Source organism: Drosophila simulans, chromosome 2R (genome assembly GCF_016746395.2).
Source record: "Drosophila simulans strain w501 chromosome 2R, Prin_Dsim_3.1, whole genome shotgun sequence".
NCBI classification, from domain to species: Eukaryota; Metazoa; Arthropoda; class Insecta; order Diptera; family Drosophilidae; genus Drosophila; species Drosophila simulans.
The window spans coordinates 14529191-14550235 of record NC_052521.2 but is presented as its reverse complement, the minus strand read 5'-3'; the positions used below and the strand labels follow the sequence as shown (position 1 = coordinate 14550235).

Sequence of the window (21045 nt, the reverse complement as noted above, 5' to 3'; positions counted from 1 at the left end):
TTGTGGGAGTGGGATAGCTAAATGTTTTTTCGTTAAATATATTTTGTGGCCAAAAGCTTATACATGGTTGCAGTTCTATTTTCGTTCTGATTTATAAATGAATTATGAGACTTCTTTGCAAGCGAAACTATTGATTTTTGTATTAATCTATGGCAGCCACGAGCCATAAAATTCACTTTTAATGACGGGATAGCGAAGGAAAAAGAAACTTGTTGTTGTGGCCGTCGTCATTAGTGCAAATTACAAGCAATTAAACATGGCCAACACAAGCGCTATCACATGCCAAATGAGGGCAGAACCGCAAGAAAGAGCGAATAGGGATGATGCATTAAATTAATTGAAAGCATTACACGTAAACAATTTATAAAGCGCGTAATTTGCCATTCACATTCCGAGTTTCACTCAGTTCTTTTATTTTATTTTATTTTTTTTCAATCAATTTGCAATTACTTAAAGTTCAACGCAAAACGCTCTAAACACGAAATTCTCATAAAAATTTACAAGAAGTGAGGGGGTGAAACAGCACAAGCGTGCATGTTGCAATAAATAATTTAGCAGGGGAAGGATACAACAGGATACGAAGATACGAGGATATGTGAAGGAGGTCAGTGGCCATGTTCACTCTATGCGCTATGCACATGTCTTCGATTCCCCGAGGAAATCAGCATAATACGATATGGAGCACAAGAAAAGATACAGCAAAGATGAAAGCTAAATCACTCTAATAGTAGTCGACTGTCAGGACTTGGACATATTTTCCAATTTAAGCTCTGGAGTTTCCCTAATTACCTTCGAAAATTATATTAATACATCGATATATGATTACAAAATCCGTTTTTAAAGCTGATAAATCTTGAACTTACTTTAAGCCGTACACAAAACGACACTCAAGCACACTTTTAAGCGTTAATTGAGGCCTGAATTGAGCAGATATCTTTGGGCATTCTTCTGCAACGCCTGACCAAACTTTTGGTTAATTCTTCAAGCACTAATTCCACGAAAAAAAAACAAAAAGCGAATTAGGCGAGGGGGAAAAAACAAGAATTTCACTTTGTTGCGGCGCCTTTTGAGTTCTGGTGCGTCCTACTAAAAAGGATAAACATCTAGAAGAGGGCGCATGTAAATGGGCAATGGGAAATGGCCCAAAAGCCCACCCACCCGACGCCACCCACCCTTTAATGTCTGTGTATCTGTGTATCTGTGTTCTTTGCCTTTTACCTTTTTGCGCATTTTAGTCGGTTGCCTTTGTTTTGCTCGGCTTTCAGCTTGTGCTTTTTGTTTTGGCCACTCTTTGCCATGGCAACACGCGTTAAGTAACACACACAAGACCGTTAAGTGGATTTGCCCCTGTGTGTGTGTGTGTGTGGTTGTGTTGGCGGTGGGGGCAGGTATCTAAGCCATCAGCGGAAACCCTCCTTCGCGTCCACAAAGAATGCATGGTAATTATATAATTTTATTTATAGCAGATAAGTGCGGTGAAAATGCAATTAACAGGAGCGGCGCGAATAAATCAACGACAAGGGCGGAAAAACTTGAAATGTTACGAAATCTGTACAGTGAAATAAATAGTTGTTGGAATACGAATTGCGTTTGCAAAAGTACTTTTCTTACAACTCTAAACTAATTAAAATTAGTTAGATGTGATAAATAAATTTATATTTAAATGCTTATTTTGACAAGCTGCCAAGCAAGAGAAAACGAATCTTTATAAGAACTTGCATGTTATATTTAATATTGAAAACAGTCTCTACATTTTCGAGTCCTGATTAAAGCCCTGTAAATTCATGCCATATGTTAAATAAACTCAGACGCCTTTCCATTCATTTGTTTGCTGTTCCTTTCGACTGCCTCTTCCTTGCAGAAATAAATGTATAAATTTATTAAACTATAATTCAGTTTGGCGGAGCGGACCGAAACGAAAGCACTTTGACTCACACCTCGTCCGCTGACTCGTGAAAGGCAACAAAGAAATGGCCAAGGGAACCACAACAAAAGCCAGGAGGAGAAACAAAAAAATAAAATACAGGACCAACAAACAAATGGGGGCGAACAAAAAAAAAAATTGGAAAAAAAGGACAATGCAGACATTGGGCGACAGAAGGACAACGACGCCACACGTATATAAACAAGTTTGCATTACGCCGTGGCGAAGTACGAGTAATAATAAAAACAGAGCAAACAGACAAACAGGGGCGGGGTGGCATCAGGGGGCGGGCCACCGCCCCAGGGGGTGTGGCAGGCAAATATTCCGTTAGTTCGCGTGCCAGGCGAAGCAACTACACTGGGTAAAAAGTTTTGTTTGCATGTCTGCGGTACATTTCCGCGACAGGCACCGCCAGGCTGCAGCCCCCAACCCCCACCAAACCCTCAGCATTTTCCACCATCCTCAGCCGCTCGCGAAAAGCCCTAGCATGCCACATAGCCCGCCCGATTATATAGTACGCCCTGTGTCCTGACAGCCAACCAACTATGGCGAAAGAGCCATAAAAAAAATGGAAACACGGCGCTAAAAATGCAGCAAATTATAGGTTAGCCTGCTAAAACGAAATCGTATAAATGGATACATTTCACATAAATAACCCCGTGGGTGACGAACAGCTGATGTGCAGTGGAGAGTGGAGAGTGGAAGGCAGCTGGAATGGGTTTTCTTTTATTATCATATTTACTAACTAATTTGTATGCTAAAGAACTTTAGTACTACTGTACTAAGCCCACAAGCTTTCACTCGCCTTTTTAAGAAAAACTGTTTAATTTGCATTATTTATTTTCCTCAATAAAACATGTTTAAATAAACATCGACTACCCCAAAGTGCTTTCTTTCGAATCAAAATCGAATGACTCTCTCTCCCACCTATCGATTACTAGTAATCGTTAAGCCAATCAATGTGCCCATTGAGAATCATTCACTAATCTAATCAAGCAGCAGTTCCCAAAACAGCAACAAAAGGCAACTTTGTTTGCGTCGACTTCAACACTTTTGACCCGCCCCACTTTCACCCAACTGCCACCCATTGACCCCACCCCCCAAAGCGACCCCCTTGTATACTTTCACCGATCCTAGGAAACATTTGACCCGAGAACAAGGACCACAACAGAACAAAGCGAAAAATTTCGTATGCGAACGACTTTGGCCTGTACTCTCGAGAGTGGGTGGGAAATGGGGGCGGGTTGGTCCACCCACTCCAGCCCACCCCATCGATTTCGGGCCAGAAGGGGAAAAGAAAAGAGCGACAACACTATGTGACTGGCGCCATAATGTCGCCGCCTGCTTTTTTCTCACTGTGTAGTGGTATCCTTTTCCTGCTCCTGCCGCTTACACACAGACACACACGCACTCAGAAAGCGGTTGTGTACCTAAGCCAACGCGCTTTTTATTGTGTGTAGTCGTCGCAGTTAGTTGTATATGTTAAAGCAATTGTATCTTATGGATGTGCATGTATCTGCACACACACACAGCCCTTTTTTCCACTTGCTAAGTAATAGTGTTGAGTGTTGTTTTTGCCTTAGTTTACGAGCTGTTAGTATGGTAAAGTTAAATTGTATTTTTCTTGCCTATTTTCGTACGCCTTGTAACTCGACGCTGGCATAATTTTCTGAGTAAAATAAAACAAATTCTTGCGTTCGACAAGATTTACAGCCCATATCTCAAGGCGAAATCAAAGGCTTTCGCTTGCCAAAATAATCAGAGAGAGAAACATTTGAGATTTCAATGAAGGCGGCCCAGAAGAAAAAAAGAAAATGATTTATTTGGCATGTCGATAAGCGGTCCAAAATGAAACTTGAACGCACAATCGCCAACCCCACTTCTACTGCACACTTTATTTTTTTTTTTTTGGGCCGAATGGCGTATAAAATTGTGTACAATAGATTGAACATATCCGGGCCCCAAAAAAACATGTGTAGAAGTTTAATTTAATAAGTTTTCAGGACATGGGGGTTGTATGTTAAACACGAAAGGATACCCTTGCCGAACAAAAAACTGAAAAAATAACAAAAAAGAATGGCTGAAGAAAAAAATCCACAAGTTTTGCCGGCCTGACTTTTACTCAAGCTGATGGCTTCGCATGTTTTGCTAATTTTGTTTGCCGTAAAGTTGTTTTGGATTGAGAATTTTGGGCTTCCGGGGAGGAAAGGTCACATAAATCATGCGTAAAGTTAACATAAACTTTTGCTCGACTTTCGCATATGTTGCGCAATAAACATTTTTCGTTCAACGAAAAGAAATTTAAAACCCACATAAGGCTACGAAATTGTAGCAGAATTTGATGGGTTAAGTCAGCCAGAAAGGGCGACCACATCATTAATTAACCTGCCCTAAAGTTCGTTGGCCAAATTGGAGAAGAGACAACACTTCCCGGCCAGAACTTCCTGCGATTTCTTTGGTTTCGATTTATCCGCTCGCTAATTGCCAAGACCTTCTATTGTCTGAGCGCAAACAAAAGGACGCTCGAGCAATTTATTTCTTTGGAACTGGCTTTGTTATCCTTTTTTATCCTTCTCCACTGCCGCGCAAAAAGCGAAAGTGTTGATTTGTGCGTAACGTGAAGCGAAGCAGGTGCATCCTGTCAGCAGAGAAATCCCTCGACAGGACCTTGAGAACATTGCGTGAGCGCGGCGAAATCGAAGCAATGCAAAGAAGTTCCGCCAAGGATTCGTCCTTGGTTCGAGGCTTTTGTTAGCAAGGACCATATTGCGTGGGAAAAGTTTCGCTGATCCCTGAAAGTCGAGCAGGTAGGAAAAAGATATAAATAGAAGACAATTCATAATGGAATTGAGCTTGAGGTAGGAAAAAAGGAACTTATCACTTTCAACAGTATTTCCGTTTTTAAATCTTCATTAAACGAAGTTTAAACATGGCTTTAAAGTGTAGAATGTGTATTCTAAAAAATAATAGCTTAAAATCCTCACCTAATGAAGCCAACTTTCCCATATTCCACAGCCACAGTCAATATACTCGCTATGGCTTTTACCCACACTCTATATCTCTATATATAAATATATACAAATATATATATATATAAATGATATCCATTCCTAACCCAATCAACCAGCTCCATATTGAAACCAACGCACCATGTTCGAGGAGAGCCGCACGAAAAGCACTTGTGCCCGCAGGCGGCGCAGATGTTGCGTCAATTTCATGGCATTTCACCTCCTGTTCCTCCCGCAGCATTCCTCTTAGGCCATTTCCCATCCTGGCATCATCCTGGCACCATCCACCCAGTGGCACAGCCACCTCTAGCTAACCACCTCCCAGTTTGCCACCCAGAGGCGCATGAAGTGAGCGCGCGGATCCGGCAATGAAATTACAACTTGTCAACTCAATCAAGCGCGCTTTATGCAGCAATTTCCGTCACTTGTGTGAGTTCCCACACATACAGACCCCGACGGGCGCCCCACGCCGCCCACCTTATGGCCCCGCCCCCACTGCCACATCAGACGCACATAATCAGCCAATATTAAATCCGTCAAGCCCGACAAAGCTTTGAGCTAATAATCCTTTTTTGATTTCCAACCGAAAAGAATTAGCAAGGAGTTTTTCAGCCTCTTACTTATGATGTAAGCCGTAGATTACCTCAGCGTCTGGAAATGTTATGCAGCTGAATATCCTTATTTCTTGCTTCCTCATTTTTTTTTTCGCTCTCTTTCTCGCTCTTGCGAAGGATTTTAATTTCGTGCTGCGGCATATTTCCTGGTTGGCGGCGGCGGTGAAGCCATTCGGTTTAGCAAGGACATCCGCCGGCACTTCCGGCAACAGTTGCCACCAGCTGCCAATGTCCTGTCCAAGGACTCGCCCCCGGCATCCATTCTTAAGATGCCGCCGCATTTGTACCGAGTTTAAGCAAGATTTTAGGGAAGACTTTGGGGCAAGCTTTTCGGGAATTCCGGTGGCAATTGCAAAGCGGCAGTAAATTGAATTTGAATTTAAATGATGATTGCTGATGAGGAGATTTCTACTTCTTTTGGCTTTAATAAATACGTTATTTTGTATTTTGTATGTAATTAAAAAGGTTGATTATACAAAGTGTATATCTTAGCTTCGACCAAGTGTTTTATAATGCCTGCTTTTCTTTTGATGCGGAATCTCTCTAATTTTCTAATTTAAAGTTGCCGATTTGTGCTTCGACTTGTTTTCCACATACTAGCTCTTCCTAAATGGAACTGTTATCAATTAGCAATTAGCTGGCGAATCTTCGGCGCTGGCATTGCAGGATGTTTGCTTTGGCCAGCATTTAATTGCACGCATCGATTGCAACTCAGTGGCAACTCTTTGGGGGCCCCTTTTTCGCTTTTCCGCCCGCTTTTCCGTTCAACTTTCCACCAAGCTCGGCTAAGCCATCTAATGAACTCGCCACACCCCTCCCGATTTGATCCTACTCTAATTGCAAAAATCAACGAGAAAAACGAACCCCTTACCCATTTCAGCCGGGAACCAAACGCTTTGATTTATTCCGCACATGTGCGTGCCACCCAGTCACCCCACCCCAACAACTAACCAACCAACCGCCCACCACCCACTGCTTCCCACGGATGGCATTACAAAGCTGTATTTAGTTAATTACTGCGCCAGGACAACAACAAAAAGGTTGGAGAGAATTGAAAGGCGATTGAGATGCGGGCGACTTTTGAAATTTTATGTCTCCAACCGAAAGGAGGACCAACAACTCCCCTGCGTGACATTTTGGCGAGGAAACCGGAAACTCACGATTCGGGGTGGCTCTCCAACTCTATTCGTCTCTGTCACACGCTGTGCTTATCTCTCGCTCTATTTACGACTAAATTAAATGTGCATTAAATAACGGTTAACAACTGACAAAGCGCAAGCAAAGCCAAAAGCAAAAATAATGGCCAATGGCAAAAGTTGCTACAATGAGCCAAAAGACGACTAGGAAAAGGGCAGGCAGCTCGGTGGGGTGGGGAAATTGGTCAAGCACTGTAATTTGCGATTTTATGTGACACTTTTGGGGTGAGGGAAACGGAAATGGGAATGTGAAAAGGGAAAGAAGAAAGGCAATGAACAATGGTATAAATAAGTTGCCAGAAATTACTATTTCAAAAGGTGGGTTCAGCATAAAATAACTTTCTCTTTAAGAATTTAAATGTAGAGTTAGAGGTAAGTTTGCAATAACTAATACAGTTTATACCACTGTACTTCAATTCAAGTAAGACTATCTCTAAGTCGCACTTCCTGTCCCACAGTACCAATTGATTTTTAATTTAAATTTGGTGCGTTTTATTACACCATCCAACTCCCCCGCCGAGATGTAAACTGAAATGTCGTCACGTTGATTTGATTTTATTGCGCCCTGTTGGGCAGAACTTAATAGTACCGGACTTGTGGGCGTGGCTGTGGATCGCCCACTTTTACGACCCCCAGAATCGGGAACTTGGGCATAATTTATGCGCCTTCTCGCCGCGTAGCGAAATAAAAAAGGTAGCGAGCGCATAAGTCAAATTTAGAGCCCACTTAGTAGACCAATAAATACCTGAAATACCTAGCCCCAAAAGGTGGCCTCAGATCCCGAACTTCCGAACCCGCCATGTAATTTTATGACCTGCCCGCAAAATTCCCCATTTCTCCGTCTCGCTCTTATTAAATTGCCAACGAGCAAGGAGCTGGGGCCAAAAGGAATTTCTGAATATGTTGCAGCTTTCTCTGACTCTTCATAAAAATTTGCTTTATATGCTACACATTCAAGAGGTGAAGGCGGTTTCGGGTGGTGCAGTTGGTCTAAGGGCGTGAACAAGCCGCAACAAGAGCAGCAGAAAACAACAATAACCCAAAATGCCAACAAGTATGATAACCACAAAAACAGCAACAATAACAACAACAACAGCAGCTCCACCAAAAGTGGGTGGTGCAGATACAAGATACCATCTGCAGACAGGCGACAACAAAAGCTGCAGAGCAAGAAAAAATATGTACATATGTATATATGTACATATATATACACATGTATATATGTGTGGAAAACGGAAGGCAGGAAGATGTTGTGGCACATTTTTCCACTAAGAGTATTATGAAATTTTTATATATTTTTTACAACTCGTCTGTCGCTCAGCGTTTAGGGGCCCAGCAGGAAAAGTGGGCGGAAAAGCGGACTGGCTCTGACAGTTTTTCGCTGGGAATGCAGCTTTGTTAGTTTCCCTCCAGCAAGTGAGTTACTTTTAAAGTTGCCGCACATCAAGTGGAAAATTGTCAGTGGAAAATAGATCAAGTAAATCAGTTTCTATTTGAGTAGTTGAGCTTTAAGTTTAATTAATTTATGCTTCTGTTATTCAGAAACCTGTTCTTATTTGAGTAAGTACCAAGGATAATTTATTAAATTTACCCCACATCCTTGCTGTTTCAAATCGCCTCTCAGATTAAAGTAGTAATTTCCTTAACCGTTATCCAAGTTCAAGTGCCATTACACTTCCATTTAGCCCGACTTTCTAGCATTTCCTTCTGGGCCAAGCAACAAAAGCAAACACTTCATATGTTAATTTTGCAATTAGACTGCGAGAAATGGCACTAATTACATGCGCACGTAGCGCACAATTCCCAACACACACAGAAACATAGAAACAGCAACAACAGAAGCCAGGATAAGGGGCAGGAAATAAAAAAAGAATTAAGAGTAGCCACTTGAAGGTCGAGACTGGGCAACCCAAAAGTGGCTCCAGGCTGAAAACAAGCACCACCCAGCACCACCAGAAAAAAAACGTACGAGACTCGTGGAAAAAGGAAAGAAAAACAAGTAAATAAAATTAATTTTATACACCAACAGGGGCGGCAGCCTCGTCTTGATTATTGTAAAACAAGCCCAAAGAAATGCTGCAAATGTCTGGCCTCAAGTGGGGTGTGTGGGTGGGTGGTGGCAGATGGCAGGTGGCTGGGCTGGCATCAAAACGAGCGTTTGACACGCGACGCGTTTGCATTTTACACGCAGCAGGCGAGTGGGAAAATGGGGAGGGGAAAATTAAGGATCCAGGAGCCGCATTGTGGGCATTGTTTTATACATACACCGCACTCACACTTAAGTGGGCGGAAATATTAACCGCACTGTACAATTCTAATTACATTTTGCCAGTCGCTCAACTCAGCGGCAAGCATACATGCACACACACACACAGGCACAACAAAGCACCTTTAATTTTATTTATTGCGCAAAATTTCTGGTTGCAAGGTGCGAGTGTGTGTGTTGGTGTTGCCGCAGCATCGCGTGTCGCATTGCCATAAAATGCAGCGGAAAAAAGGGAAAACCTCAACCAACCGCCTTGACTTTCCTTTTGTCAGAAAGGGGCTTCAACTTTCATGTGTGTGTGTTGGCTGATTTTGCTTGGGGCTAAGTTTTTATCCGGGGATTTCAGAACATATTTTCTCGCAACTTACTCTCGACTGGATTTGGGGAAGAAACTGACAAAATTGGGGGCATTGGCTGAAGTAGTACACTCACCTGCAAAGAGAAGAAAAGAAGGAAAATTTTAGTTAATATGGCTGTATTTAAGTAGTTATAAATAAAAGAATATTTTAATTGGCTTATAGAGTGGAATTATGAATTAAAAACCATATTTTTATTGCCATTTCTCGCTTGATTAAATGCCAAATCATGTTGTGGTCCATTTTCAATTCCATCTCTGCTAATTACGCAACATAAAAGGGACATAAAAAAATCAAAGAAATCGCCAAAGATATGCTCAAATTGTTGTAAGCGAGCTGACAAATAAGGGGACATTTTCCGCTTAATTAAACAGGTTCAATAAACCGAAAGCAGCTTGGGACCAGAATTCCGGCCCCAAAAAGGAAGTCTCTCAACCCTTTTTGTTCCTTCTACTCTTTTTCTTTTCTTTGTCTCGTCCTTTTAGTGTGTGTGTGTGCTTGTGCTTGTGTGTGTTAGTTATTGTTGCCTTTCCCTGCATAATTGCCAGCATAATTCATAAAAAAAAATGCAAAAGAAGGGGAAATCATTGACTTTATTTTGAAAGCATTTTAGGCCCGTCCGCAAAAAAATACAAAGACATCAGTGTCCGTCTTTTATGTCTGCTATAGATACTGAAAACAATTAGCAAAACATTTTAACTGCATTTACATTACAAATATGTAAATGTTAGATTTAGTAGCATTTGCATTTTATTGGGTACAAATGTATAGCCTTATTATAGTATTGAAAAAGTTCACCCCTTCAATTTGCTAAGATCCCTACTCAATTTTTTACTGTGCACTTTTAGAGGCAGAGATAGCGAGAAAACAGGGAAATAGGACACCCAGCCGGGAACCCATCATCATCGTCTTCGCCCAACATCAAGCTCATCAAATGCACTGCACAGGCCACTTGCTTTTTAATTAAAATCCAAAGTCATTTGCATGCGCTTTGAAAGAAATTGCCATCTATTCATTGAATGGATGCTTGGCGGCGGGCGGTGAAGTCGATGGGTGGCTACTGGGTGTTTGGGCCATGGTTAATGGGTGGATGCATTGTAATGTAAGTAGTTTTGTGGGTGGGAAAAGGGGGGAGAGGAGGGGAAGCGGCGGCAGCGGCAGCGACCATTATAATCATTATCAATTGCCGAGCGCTGACAACGAGCTTAACAATGGAGCAGATAAATGGAGGCGACCAAAGAGACGGCCACAAAACCGCCTGCGATGCATACAAAGTAGGGAAGTCCGATGAGGGGTAGTCCAAAGTGGGTGGGGCCACCTTCAAGTGTATAAGTGTGTGCGTGTGTGGGCGGAAGGAAGGAAGCGGCGGCCAGAAGCGGAAACGGAAAGCTTTATTAAGCGGAAACATTCCGCCTTTTGGCTTCGTGCGTCGAGAGCCAAGGCGGCTTCATAATTTATGCCAATATTTTTACAAGTGGCATTCCCGAAATGCACTGCAAATAAAAGCTAGAACAAATAACAAAATAAAATGAGTATATTAATATGTATATTAATTATTGCTAGGTGGCTCCAATCTTTAAGTAACCTTAAGTTGTAAAAATATAAAAAAATCATAAGTAATAGTTCTCAAAATTGTTTTTAAGAAAATTTCCAGTGTAATACATTTCTCCCAAGTTGCCAAATCAAGAGCTTCGCTGCTGATTTTATTGCCAGAGCAGAAAGCACAAAAAAACTGGAAGGATATTGAGAAGACAACGGGGAACCGAGAATTTTCTCGGGCTATCAGCTTCGGCCCCTGGTGTATAAATTGAAAAATTGCAATTGACGAGCCAGAAGAGGACCCCGAAGAAAGCGAAATCGAAGCGGGACAAAAGCGCGAGAGTGTAAGAAATGCTCTCAAAGGATTCGCGGCGGCTTTTGAAGTGTAAATCACGGTGCCAAAGTAATGACAATTTCCCGGCAGTTGCAATCGGCTCGGACGTAATTGGAGTACACAGCAGTCAAATGGAGGAATAAGAGTATGCCATCGAAGAAGGTTTACCACTGGGGTAGTATTTAAATCTGCGACGAAAGGGATTGAAAACCAATTGAGTATAGCTTTTCATCTTAGAAAAAGGTCACAGTAATTAGCTATTTTTAGTCAAAAAGTATAAGTAAAAGTAAACTCAATTCTAGACAAAATACTCAAAATAAAAATGTTTAAAGATGCTACTCCATTTGGTAATTTGGTTTTTAAAGCACATAAGCTTCAGCGATTGAAAAGATTTATGTAAGGGTATTCCTTCCAACTCTCGCCTAACTAATATGCCTACATAAATCAGAGGTCCCAGCAGCACACACATTAAAGTCGGAAATTTGCTTAGATCGGCAGAAAAGTGCAAACCAAAATGCGGTAAACTTTGCTCATCATTAACGAACAAAATATTGAACAGGACCTTCGAGCAGAAGGAGAAAGGACCAAGGCAGCCAGGCAGCCAGGCCCAGCCAGTCAAGTTTTTCCAACAGAAGTTCCACTCAAGTGCCTATTTATCTTATTAAGACGAGGCCGAGCAGCTTGTTTTGGGCGCCCGATTGTTGAACGCTCCACTGTTGGCCATTGTTGGCCCAACTCGGCAAGGACACGCAGCCATCAGCCTTGTTCTCTCTTTTCTGTCCTGGCATTCAGTTTGCTTATTAGTTTATTCTGCTGCTTCAAGTAGTTTCTAAGTTTCTGCCGGGGATCTTCTGCTGCTGCCGGTCCGTTTGTTTTGTTAATTTGATATAGGAACCCAGGGCTGGCAATGCTTGCCAATGGAGCAGTGCAGTTGTGGTGGAGCAAATAGTTCCGTTGACTTGTCCACTCGCGCACAAACGTACACGTGCACACACACACATACAGGCAGGCAGGATGCGGCATGAATGGCTGTGTGTGTGTGTGTGTATGTGAGTGGGCAAACAAAATGGGAAAATCTCTTGTTGACATGCCATCATCATCGTCATCATCATGGATGTTGAATGCTCCTTGGACTGCTGGATCTGGATGCCATGAATACGTTTAAAGTGCTGTGAAAATTTTTCGGCTCCTTGTTTGATTTTGTCAACGGGCATTCCACCGCTCGCTCTCAAACTTTTTGCCCATCTTTCAGTGTGTGCGTAAATATGCACGTCCATGGAAATGTATGCTAATTGGCTTTTGATATTGTCCTGTGTGGGCGGGCAGGCGTAATTTGCTGCAAAGCGGTCCGGGGGGCGTGGTTCGACATCATTCTGTGGTCGTCAATATTGAGTAGTTCAATTGAGGTGGGTCCTTAGTTCTCAAAAGAGGATTGTAAGTGATGAAAAAGGATGATTGTACTCCAAAATTAAAGCTAAAAATGTGTATTGAAATTACTAATTGGCTGCATGAGCTTCGCCCATGAAATATACATTTTCGTGGTTTGCAAACAAAAAGTTAGGCTATGCCGCTACTCAAATTTATAGTTATTTCCTGCGCTTTGACACTCTAATGATTTGTAGGTTTTATTGGCCATACACTTCCTGACTATTTCACCCTGGTAAACTTCGAACAACAAATGCGAGAACAAGCGAGCCAAACTTTTTTTTTATAAAACCAAAACAACTTCTCGCTTACTTAATTTATTAAGCTCCAGAGATTCAAAGATGCCAATCCCTGGCATTCGGATTCATCCATTTCGACACTCTCACGCACACACAGAGGCTCATAAATATCGATTTCATTGGGTGGCGCATACATTTCATGGTTTATCCGGCTGATGAGCAGTGGGAAGCACTGCCAACGTATCGCCAGCGAATCATCCACACGCCATGACTAAAAGTTACTAAATTTTCCGGCCGTTTGCGTCATTAATTTCCAAAAAAAAAAAAAAAGAAACTAAATGGGAGAGCCGAAAACCAAAGTGGAAATGCCAGAAAGGAAAAAAAAAGCCAAGTCGGATATACACGCAGCTGAGTGAAGCGGGGAAAACTGCGTGGTGTGGGAAATGAAAGCGAAACGAAACGAAACGAAACGCAAGTAGAAATAATGGGACAGCAAAAGTTTCGCGACCGAATGCCGATGGCCGTGCTCCGATAAGGATAATGGATTTGGACTGCCGACCAAGCCAGAAGTGAAGCCAAAACGATCCGATACGATCCGAACAAAAACCAAAGCGAAACGAAGCGTTGTTGCCTTGGCGAAAGAAATTTATTCATTGACAATTGAGTTGCGGGCTGCTGAAAATTGAGTTTGGGTCATCACCATCCCCGTTACTTAGATGTCCTGTTCCAGGACCTCCCCCTACTCCTGCCACCCAAAATCCCACTTTTCCAACAACAGCCATTGCCATCGCCATCGTCAGTTCATCGCAAGTAATTTCGAGTGCTGCATATTTATTTGCACAAACGCTTTGCTTTATTATTATGTATTTCTCCATTCCTGTTATTAGAGACCGAGTAGTGCCAGAGAGCTGTACAAGTTCGCCGAGAAGTTCTTCAAAAGTTCACCCACTGAAGGACTTTCTGCGGTCAGGCTTCGTATTTGAAATATTTCGCCGCTTTGAGGAGCGCCCGGAATAAAAAATGTCAAGTGTACTTTTTGGCTTACGAAAGTATGCAATAGATGGTGAGTGGGAGTGCCAAATAGGTTTCGGGAAGTTCGTCGGGTTCCACTAAAAAGGGGGTCCTTTTTATTTGAATGAAAGAAGTCAAGCAAAGAGCTAGTGAGTCGGAAAAAGGATGCAGCCAGAAGCGAACTCATTGATATTCGAAATATGATCGGAAAGCATGCGAAATGCAAAAGAGTATCATTACATTCTTAAATGATTGTTTCTTTGCCAAAACTTGATTTAATACTTTTAGCCGCATTTAAGGTTTTTACGCTGGCATCATTGAATTTTCTGGCTGGCTGAATTCAGCCCAACTTTAACAGTAACAATCCTGATTTGCATAAACTTTACCGAGCTGCAAATACCTCCCACTCGATTTACATGACTCCACTTTTGCTTTGGTTTCTTTTCATTCACTTCTCCCATGCCGCAATACTTCACATGGCCTGTTTTATTTGGGTAAGGCCTCATTTTATTCCGTAATTTTTTGTTGCCTGCAACGTTCGAGTCCAAATTTGTTCGTCTTGCCGCATGAAATACTTCTTTTTGGTCGATGTGTTCTTGTTGTCGAGTAAATCTAGTTCCTGGCAAATGCCACAAAAGATTGTTTTTTTTTTTTCGTTACTTATTTGTTGTTATTGCAGCTGTTGTGTCTGGTTTTTTGGCTGTCAGCCAGGAAAGAATTTTGTTTTGAGTGCTGCGGCGACGACAAGTCCAGCAAGTCCAAAAATATCTCTTTAAGAGCTCTTTTTGTTTAATAAACAATATAAAGCTGCCATGGTCGATTTATAAAGAAGTCAGCGGGGTGGTCGTGGTGGCCAGTATGGGGTAAGGGATCGCTCACAGTTATTTATTTTGTGCGGCGCCTGAAACGTTTTCGCATTTATTCTTAATTATCAACAGAAAGTTGTCTGCGCTTTTTTCGCCACTTTGCCCGGCTCCACCGTGTCTGTCCCACCAGTTCCCCCCGCCCCACCATATAGATCTAGTTGGCCACACTGTAGCTGTTGCAGCTTTCATTACCACTGCCACACTCATCCCACGCACACAGTAGTGGCGTTCTTCTTCTTCCCCGTACTTCCGCTTCCACACTCGACATACTTTATCATGACACGCGGCGTATTTCAACATATCTTCGCACACTGACAGATGAGCCAACAGTCAGTGGAAGGCAGACAGGACAAAAAGTGGATAGTGGGACATTGGGACATAGGACAGTGGACACTGGACCACAGACACTCGTCCAGTGTTGTTGTCTGTTTCTGAACATATGACAGTTTAATTTACTTTTATTTTGCTGTGTGTGGATTGCATTCCACGCCCACACACACACAAGCACACACACTCTGGCAGTCCAACTGTTTGGTTTTTGCGGCTTCTTCTCGTCTCCGTTTAAAGTTTATGTTTATGTCATTTAATTTCAATTATTTGCACTGCTCAGCCAGCTGTGGAGTAAGAGTGTTCCCACTTTTGGCCATTTTAATTATGCGCTCTGGTAATTTATGTTAAACTCTGAGTTATTAGAATTTATGGCAAGCTGCTGGCAAAAACTGTCGGCAAACGGCGCGTGAAATGCTAATGGTCGAAATGAAAACGTATATTTGTGCTTTTTTATACTCAACGTATTGCAGCCACAAATGGTCGGCTTTAAACTGGCCCTCTCACTCACTTCGCTGCTTCAAAAGCCCTGCAGAAGTCCTATATTGTATATGCCAAATAAATACACGAAAAAGCAATCAACTCAGCTTGGCCAGGTTTTTTTTTTGGCGTAATAGAAACTTCTGAGCGTTTTACAAATATTGAAAGCGGAACAAGACAAATGAAATGTAGAATTACTCAAACAGAGATGCGCAACAAAAGCAACATGACGATCCTTACAAAAAAGAATGTTTTTAGTATTACCATGCCCCGTGTATTCATGTCAAAATGAGATGATTCGTTTTCCAAAACCTGTCTAAAACTAGGAATACTTGAATGATTTATAACCTCCTGCAGCAATTATTGGAACTTAAAATCGTTTACAGACATATATTAAAAAATTCGAAAAAGTGAAGTGAGCAACACTAGGATGCCGAACAATGACAGCGAGAAATCAACGCGCCAAAAACTGACAGACGACAAATGAGTACAAAAAATCAGTCAAGCCAAGGTGCGGGGACATCCACAGCCAGAACCACAGAGTCCAGACAATGACAGCAAACGACTGACTATCTGACAGACAGACAGGCAGGCAGGCAGACAGACATTTGGGGAAAACAAACCAAATGGTTGAATTGCTATTTTGGCTGCTTTTGCTTTCCGATATTTTCCGATAAGCAGCAACAACAGGAACCGAGCCAAACGGTACCGCAAATTCTGCGAGTTTTTACTCAACTCCTGTGGAAAATCCCATCCACTTGCACATAAATTCCATGCTCAGCTTGCCATTTCATTCTGTTTTTCTTTTTTTTTTCACTTTTTTGCTGCCTGGGCTCTCAAGAGATTTGTTTTGTTTTCGTGCACTTGTTTACTGCGTCTTTGCTGCGAGAATAGAAAAAAAAGCGAGAAAAGTGGCAGCAGCAACAGCGGCAGCAACAATGCACGAATCCCGCCTGCGGCTCCCACTTTTGGAGCTCAACCCCATGCCAGCAGCACACATGGAAGCTTACTTACTTTGCAGCTCTGGGGGATTTCCTTGTTTTCCTTTGCCGGGCAAAGGGAAAATGTAAATTTACATTAGACGCAAGTAAATTTAAATAATGCGCGTAAAATTTACTACTTTTCTGCGCATTTCTTCTGCTTTCTTCTCTCCGTGGCTGTCCCCAGTTGTCTTCCGAAAGCAAAAAGCTTTAGATAACAGTTATGGTATTGTCCTTTGTTACTTTCTTCCTGCTCGGGCGCCATTTTGTTGGCGCAGCTTAGGAAATATGTTGACAAGCATAAAGCTGCTGCAAGGGTCTGGGTTTCCGATTTCCTCGAGAAAGAGTGGGGAATGTGACAAGTTATGGGATTCGTTGTGGAAGGCTTCGTCGTGAACCAGAAAAACAAGTGGGATAAGCGAAATCTAACAATTTGCTGAGAGATGTGCTGAGGTGGCGCCGAATTCTGCGCCACATAAATTTTAAAGAAATTACCAATTTGGCATTTTTTATTTGAAACTAAAATGCATGAAAATTTGGTTTACTTTAAAGAACCAAAACGATGTCAATCTTAAGCGTACTTCAACCAAAAAAACGTATTTTCAGCGAAAATATAGATTATGAATTTACCTTTGGCAAACAAAGGATTTTCGTTATGCCACCCAGCTGGATTCTGTCGCCCCACTCGGTTGTCACATCCCAACCGAAAAATGTGGTGCGACGGGAAAAGCCAGCGAATAAACCACATCCCCTATTGAGCCTCAGCCGCTGATCACAAAATCCACATGCATTTTTCATGCTTTGTCAAATAAACAGCATCTACATATAGAGCACATGGCAGCCCCACACACTTTGGAGACACATTTTTTTCAACGGCTAGACGATGGAAATTCGTGCCTGGGTTACAATTTTTTTTGGCCCCGGGACGAAGTTTCGCCCAAACGCTTTGCCCTCCTGTTTCTTGCCAATTTCGGCAAAGACACTGGGCAAAAAGAATCAACAAGAGATGCTGCTGCTGCTCCTGCTGCAGATTGTGTCTAATAAAAGTCTAGTCGACATTATTTTCAACCCTCGGTGAATTATACACAAGTTTGATCCATTCCGTTCCGTTCGGTAACGCGACAACCCCGGGATAAGGACGCGAGTCCTTTGGCCCGGCCAATGCAATTCTCGTGCATGGGGCAAAAACGTGGCTTGAATAGCCAAGTGAGTCCCACATTATAAATAAATAAGCAGCCAAAGCACCCAAAACCAAGCACGAGACAAAAAATAAAAGGAGGCGATGGAAAAATTCGAGAAAAACTGGCAAAAGGAACTACCCTCTCGATGGATAGAATGAACATGGGGAAAATAGAAATGATATTAGGGCGAGCGGGAGGCAAACATTTTAACAAGTCAATAACATGTCAAGTGAAAAGTTTTTTAATATTTTCCAACTGCTTTTGACCCCCTCAACGCGCTTGAACTTAAGTTGAAATATCGTGGCGGGGATGTTAAATATCAGACGCGTGTCGGACAGAACAATTAATCAAAAATTTACCATAATATTTCACGCTACTCAAAGAATGAATCTGTAGTGTGACATTTTCTGTTTGTCATGCTTCCTAGATTTTGGTGCAGCGGAAGTAGCAGCTTTATTGGCTTACAAGTTGGTCTTCAAAGTAACAACTTTACAAGCCGCGAAAGGAAGTCGTTGTGGAATGCATTGGGCTTTGAAGCAAAGTTATTCCACGCACTTAATATGACAAAAATGAATTAGGCCTTAACGGCACTTGGTCCGATATTTGTCTGTGGATCCTAAGTGGATTAACTTCGATACTTTGCTGCTTGGCTTCTAGCTAACCCTTGCAGTGAGTAGCTTTTAACTTCCAATTACATTTGGCTTTGATATACGACTTTCAGGCCGACATCTTCGCCTCGTTGGCTCTCCCCTAACACTTAACTTGATTAGTTTCCGACTGGAGTTCCATTGGCCACCTGCAGTTACCTTATGCCATACTGGCAGCAACTGGCCCACCATGTCTGGCAATATTAATTTCAATAAATCAACAAGTGCATTTTTAAAATGAAGAAAGTTTTGCACACTTTTCGAGGAAAGGATGAAACTTCGTTTTCGACTGCATACGAAATGGCTGCTGGAAAATCAAGCAGAATATATTTGCCAAACTTTTCACATTGAGCTGTGTTTACCTAATGTATTAAAATGTTCCTCCATTGATGAGTTATATGCCTGCTGTAAGCCATTATACAAATGTGGCTGGGCTTTGATTTCATTACCAAAAAAAAGAAAAGGTTCACAGAGCAAAAAATAAAAGACAACAAAAAACTGAGTAGCAGAATGTGCAGTTAGTCGTAGAAAAGTTCAACTGTCATTTTTTTCGGAAAAGTGCTGCTGAACTTTTTGCTTATGAACTTTTTCACAACGGCTGTGTGTTGAACTCCCCATCTTCATCATCATCGTCGTCTTGAGGCGCCGTTTAAAGTTTTTCCCATTTTTCTACTTCATTTTGTGTGTGTGTGTGAGTTTTTTTTTTTATGTTTTTGAGTGTGCTACGCTGGTATAAAAATTTATACTTATATAAGTTATACTGCTCGAAAAATCAGAGCAAAGTTTTAGCTGCAAGTAGTACATAAACGAAACCAATATGCGTGTGTCCCTGTCTCTGTCTGCAGTCAAAGTTTTCCCTGGGGTGCAAGTCCTTCCATTTATTTCTTTTTTCAGCCTTAACCCTCGCTCTGTGGTCTCCAATTCCTGGCAAATATCATTATTCTTGTCGTTTTGCTGCTTTAAGCGATTTTCGTGAAGTCGTTTAAACTTGACGTCTATGAAAAATGCTGGCAGCCCCTCGGACGAGAGTGCAAAAAACTTCGGGGCGGAGTTGGCAAGAAAAATGCATTAAATAGTTTTTGACAATATTAAAAAGGGCAAAAATCTTGTCGCCACTTACGAGGGGTCAAGTCAAATCGGGTATATCAGTGGAGGGGCCATTGAAACTTACCTGAAAATATATAGAAGAGACAAAATAATTGTAAGTATTAAGTTATCTTTTTAAATTTTTTTTTTTTTTTTTATAAATTAAATACAATTAACTGACTAAATATTCTCCATGATTTTCTGTTCCTGTGCTAGCCTTCTTTATTAACTGGTTTATAAAGGTCAGACTGCCAAATGGCCGCAACTTCCCCACAAAACTATGTCGCACTAAATAATTGCCAATTTACGTGCATTTTGCGGATGCGGATTATGTGAGCTGAGGTTATGGCCAAGCCGTCGTCCTGCTGCCTCCACAAAAGTTTGCTCTGCAACTTATTGACCTTTTGGTCATTTGGCCACACACACATATACACACACACAGCATCCGTGCTCCTTGGGCAAACATTTGCCGAGCGAAATCAAGTCGGCGAGCTGGGCAGCAGTAGTGCACCTGGTCGTGCTGGTCTGTTGCCTAATTAGTTGGTTTTTGAGGTAGCCGAGAAGTGTTTGCCCGTCGAAAGTGTGCGAATTTTGGCCAGACCTGATGGTGCTGCCCTAAGTGGATCGCATTTAACCCTAATCAACTGGCCAAACTCCTGTGTCCCGCCCAGCGCAGCAGCCACCTTAAATTGCATAACTCAACTGGCATCGAATCGAATGCGAGTGCTGAATCCAGAATGCCGAATATCGTATCCCCACATCCACGCAACTGAACAATGTGTGTGGTATTTGCTTAGCTAACAAACCTACTACTTCTTTTTTCCCCCCCGTCCAAATATATAGTTAGTATGTGTTTTTGCTGGCCGTCCGACTGACTGGCGTTTGCCAAAAATCAAATGCAATCAGCGAAAACAAATAATGGCATAACGTGCCGAATTCCCGCTCGGCAATGAGCGTTGAACGTGTTCGGGCCTTCTGGAATGCAAATACAATGCAGTCGAGCTAATAAATATTGAAAGTGGTTTAAAACAAATCGGCAAATAACGCGCCATATGCTTTTTTATGTTTACGAATAAAGGAAAAATGAGCTGAAAAACTGTAAAAAACAGTTGGTCGCATGGATGGAAAGTAGAACAGCAGAAAAACCAACCTCCATGGCTGTATTAAAAATGCATTCATGTAAAAATAATAAAATCGATACGCTATATTGAAGTAAATGTCCACTCAAATGCATGAAAATTAAATTGCAGCAAGGCAATGAAATCCACACGGCTTCCACATGAGGGAACGCAAATACGCATTTAAACAGAGTTTACATATATTTTTATTTATCGGCATACAATGAGAGTATGCTGCGGCTTTAAATGAAACAGCGATTCAGTTAATAAAGGCAATCGAACTCTTTTATAAATAAGGCAAATAAGTAAATACAAATGCAAACAGCAACGCTTTTTTAAGATCGAATTACCGAAGAAATCCTTGAATCGGAGGTAAACCGAAGATTTTTATTGAAGGTAATCAAGGTGTTACTCTTGGCATAATACAAATATTGAGGTATGTATGTAA

General features: G+C 41.8%; 1 protein-coding gene across 43 annotated transcripts in view; it reads right to left on the bottom strand.

Annotated features, from left to right (window-relative positions):
* The window catches only part of LOC6734891 (protein muscleblind), a 164291-nt gene that overhangs the window by 51332 nt on the left and 91914 nt on the right, over positions 1–21045 (bottom strand). Inside the window, exon 1 of one of the 43 annotated variants that reach the window (XM_016168292.3) lies at positions 12975–12991. The exons of the other annotated variants lie outside the window; for them this stretch is intronic. The gene's annotated coding sequence lies outside the window, so the exon portion shown is untranslated. Of the gene's footprint in view, positions 1–12974; positions 12992–21045 lie in introns of those variants that run through there. 43 annotated transcript variants of the gene reach the window in all.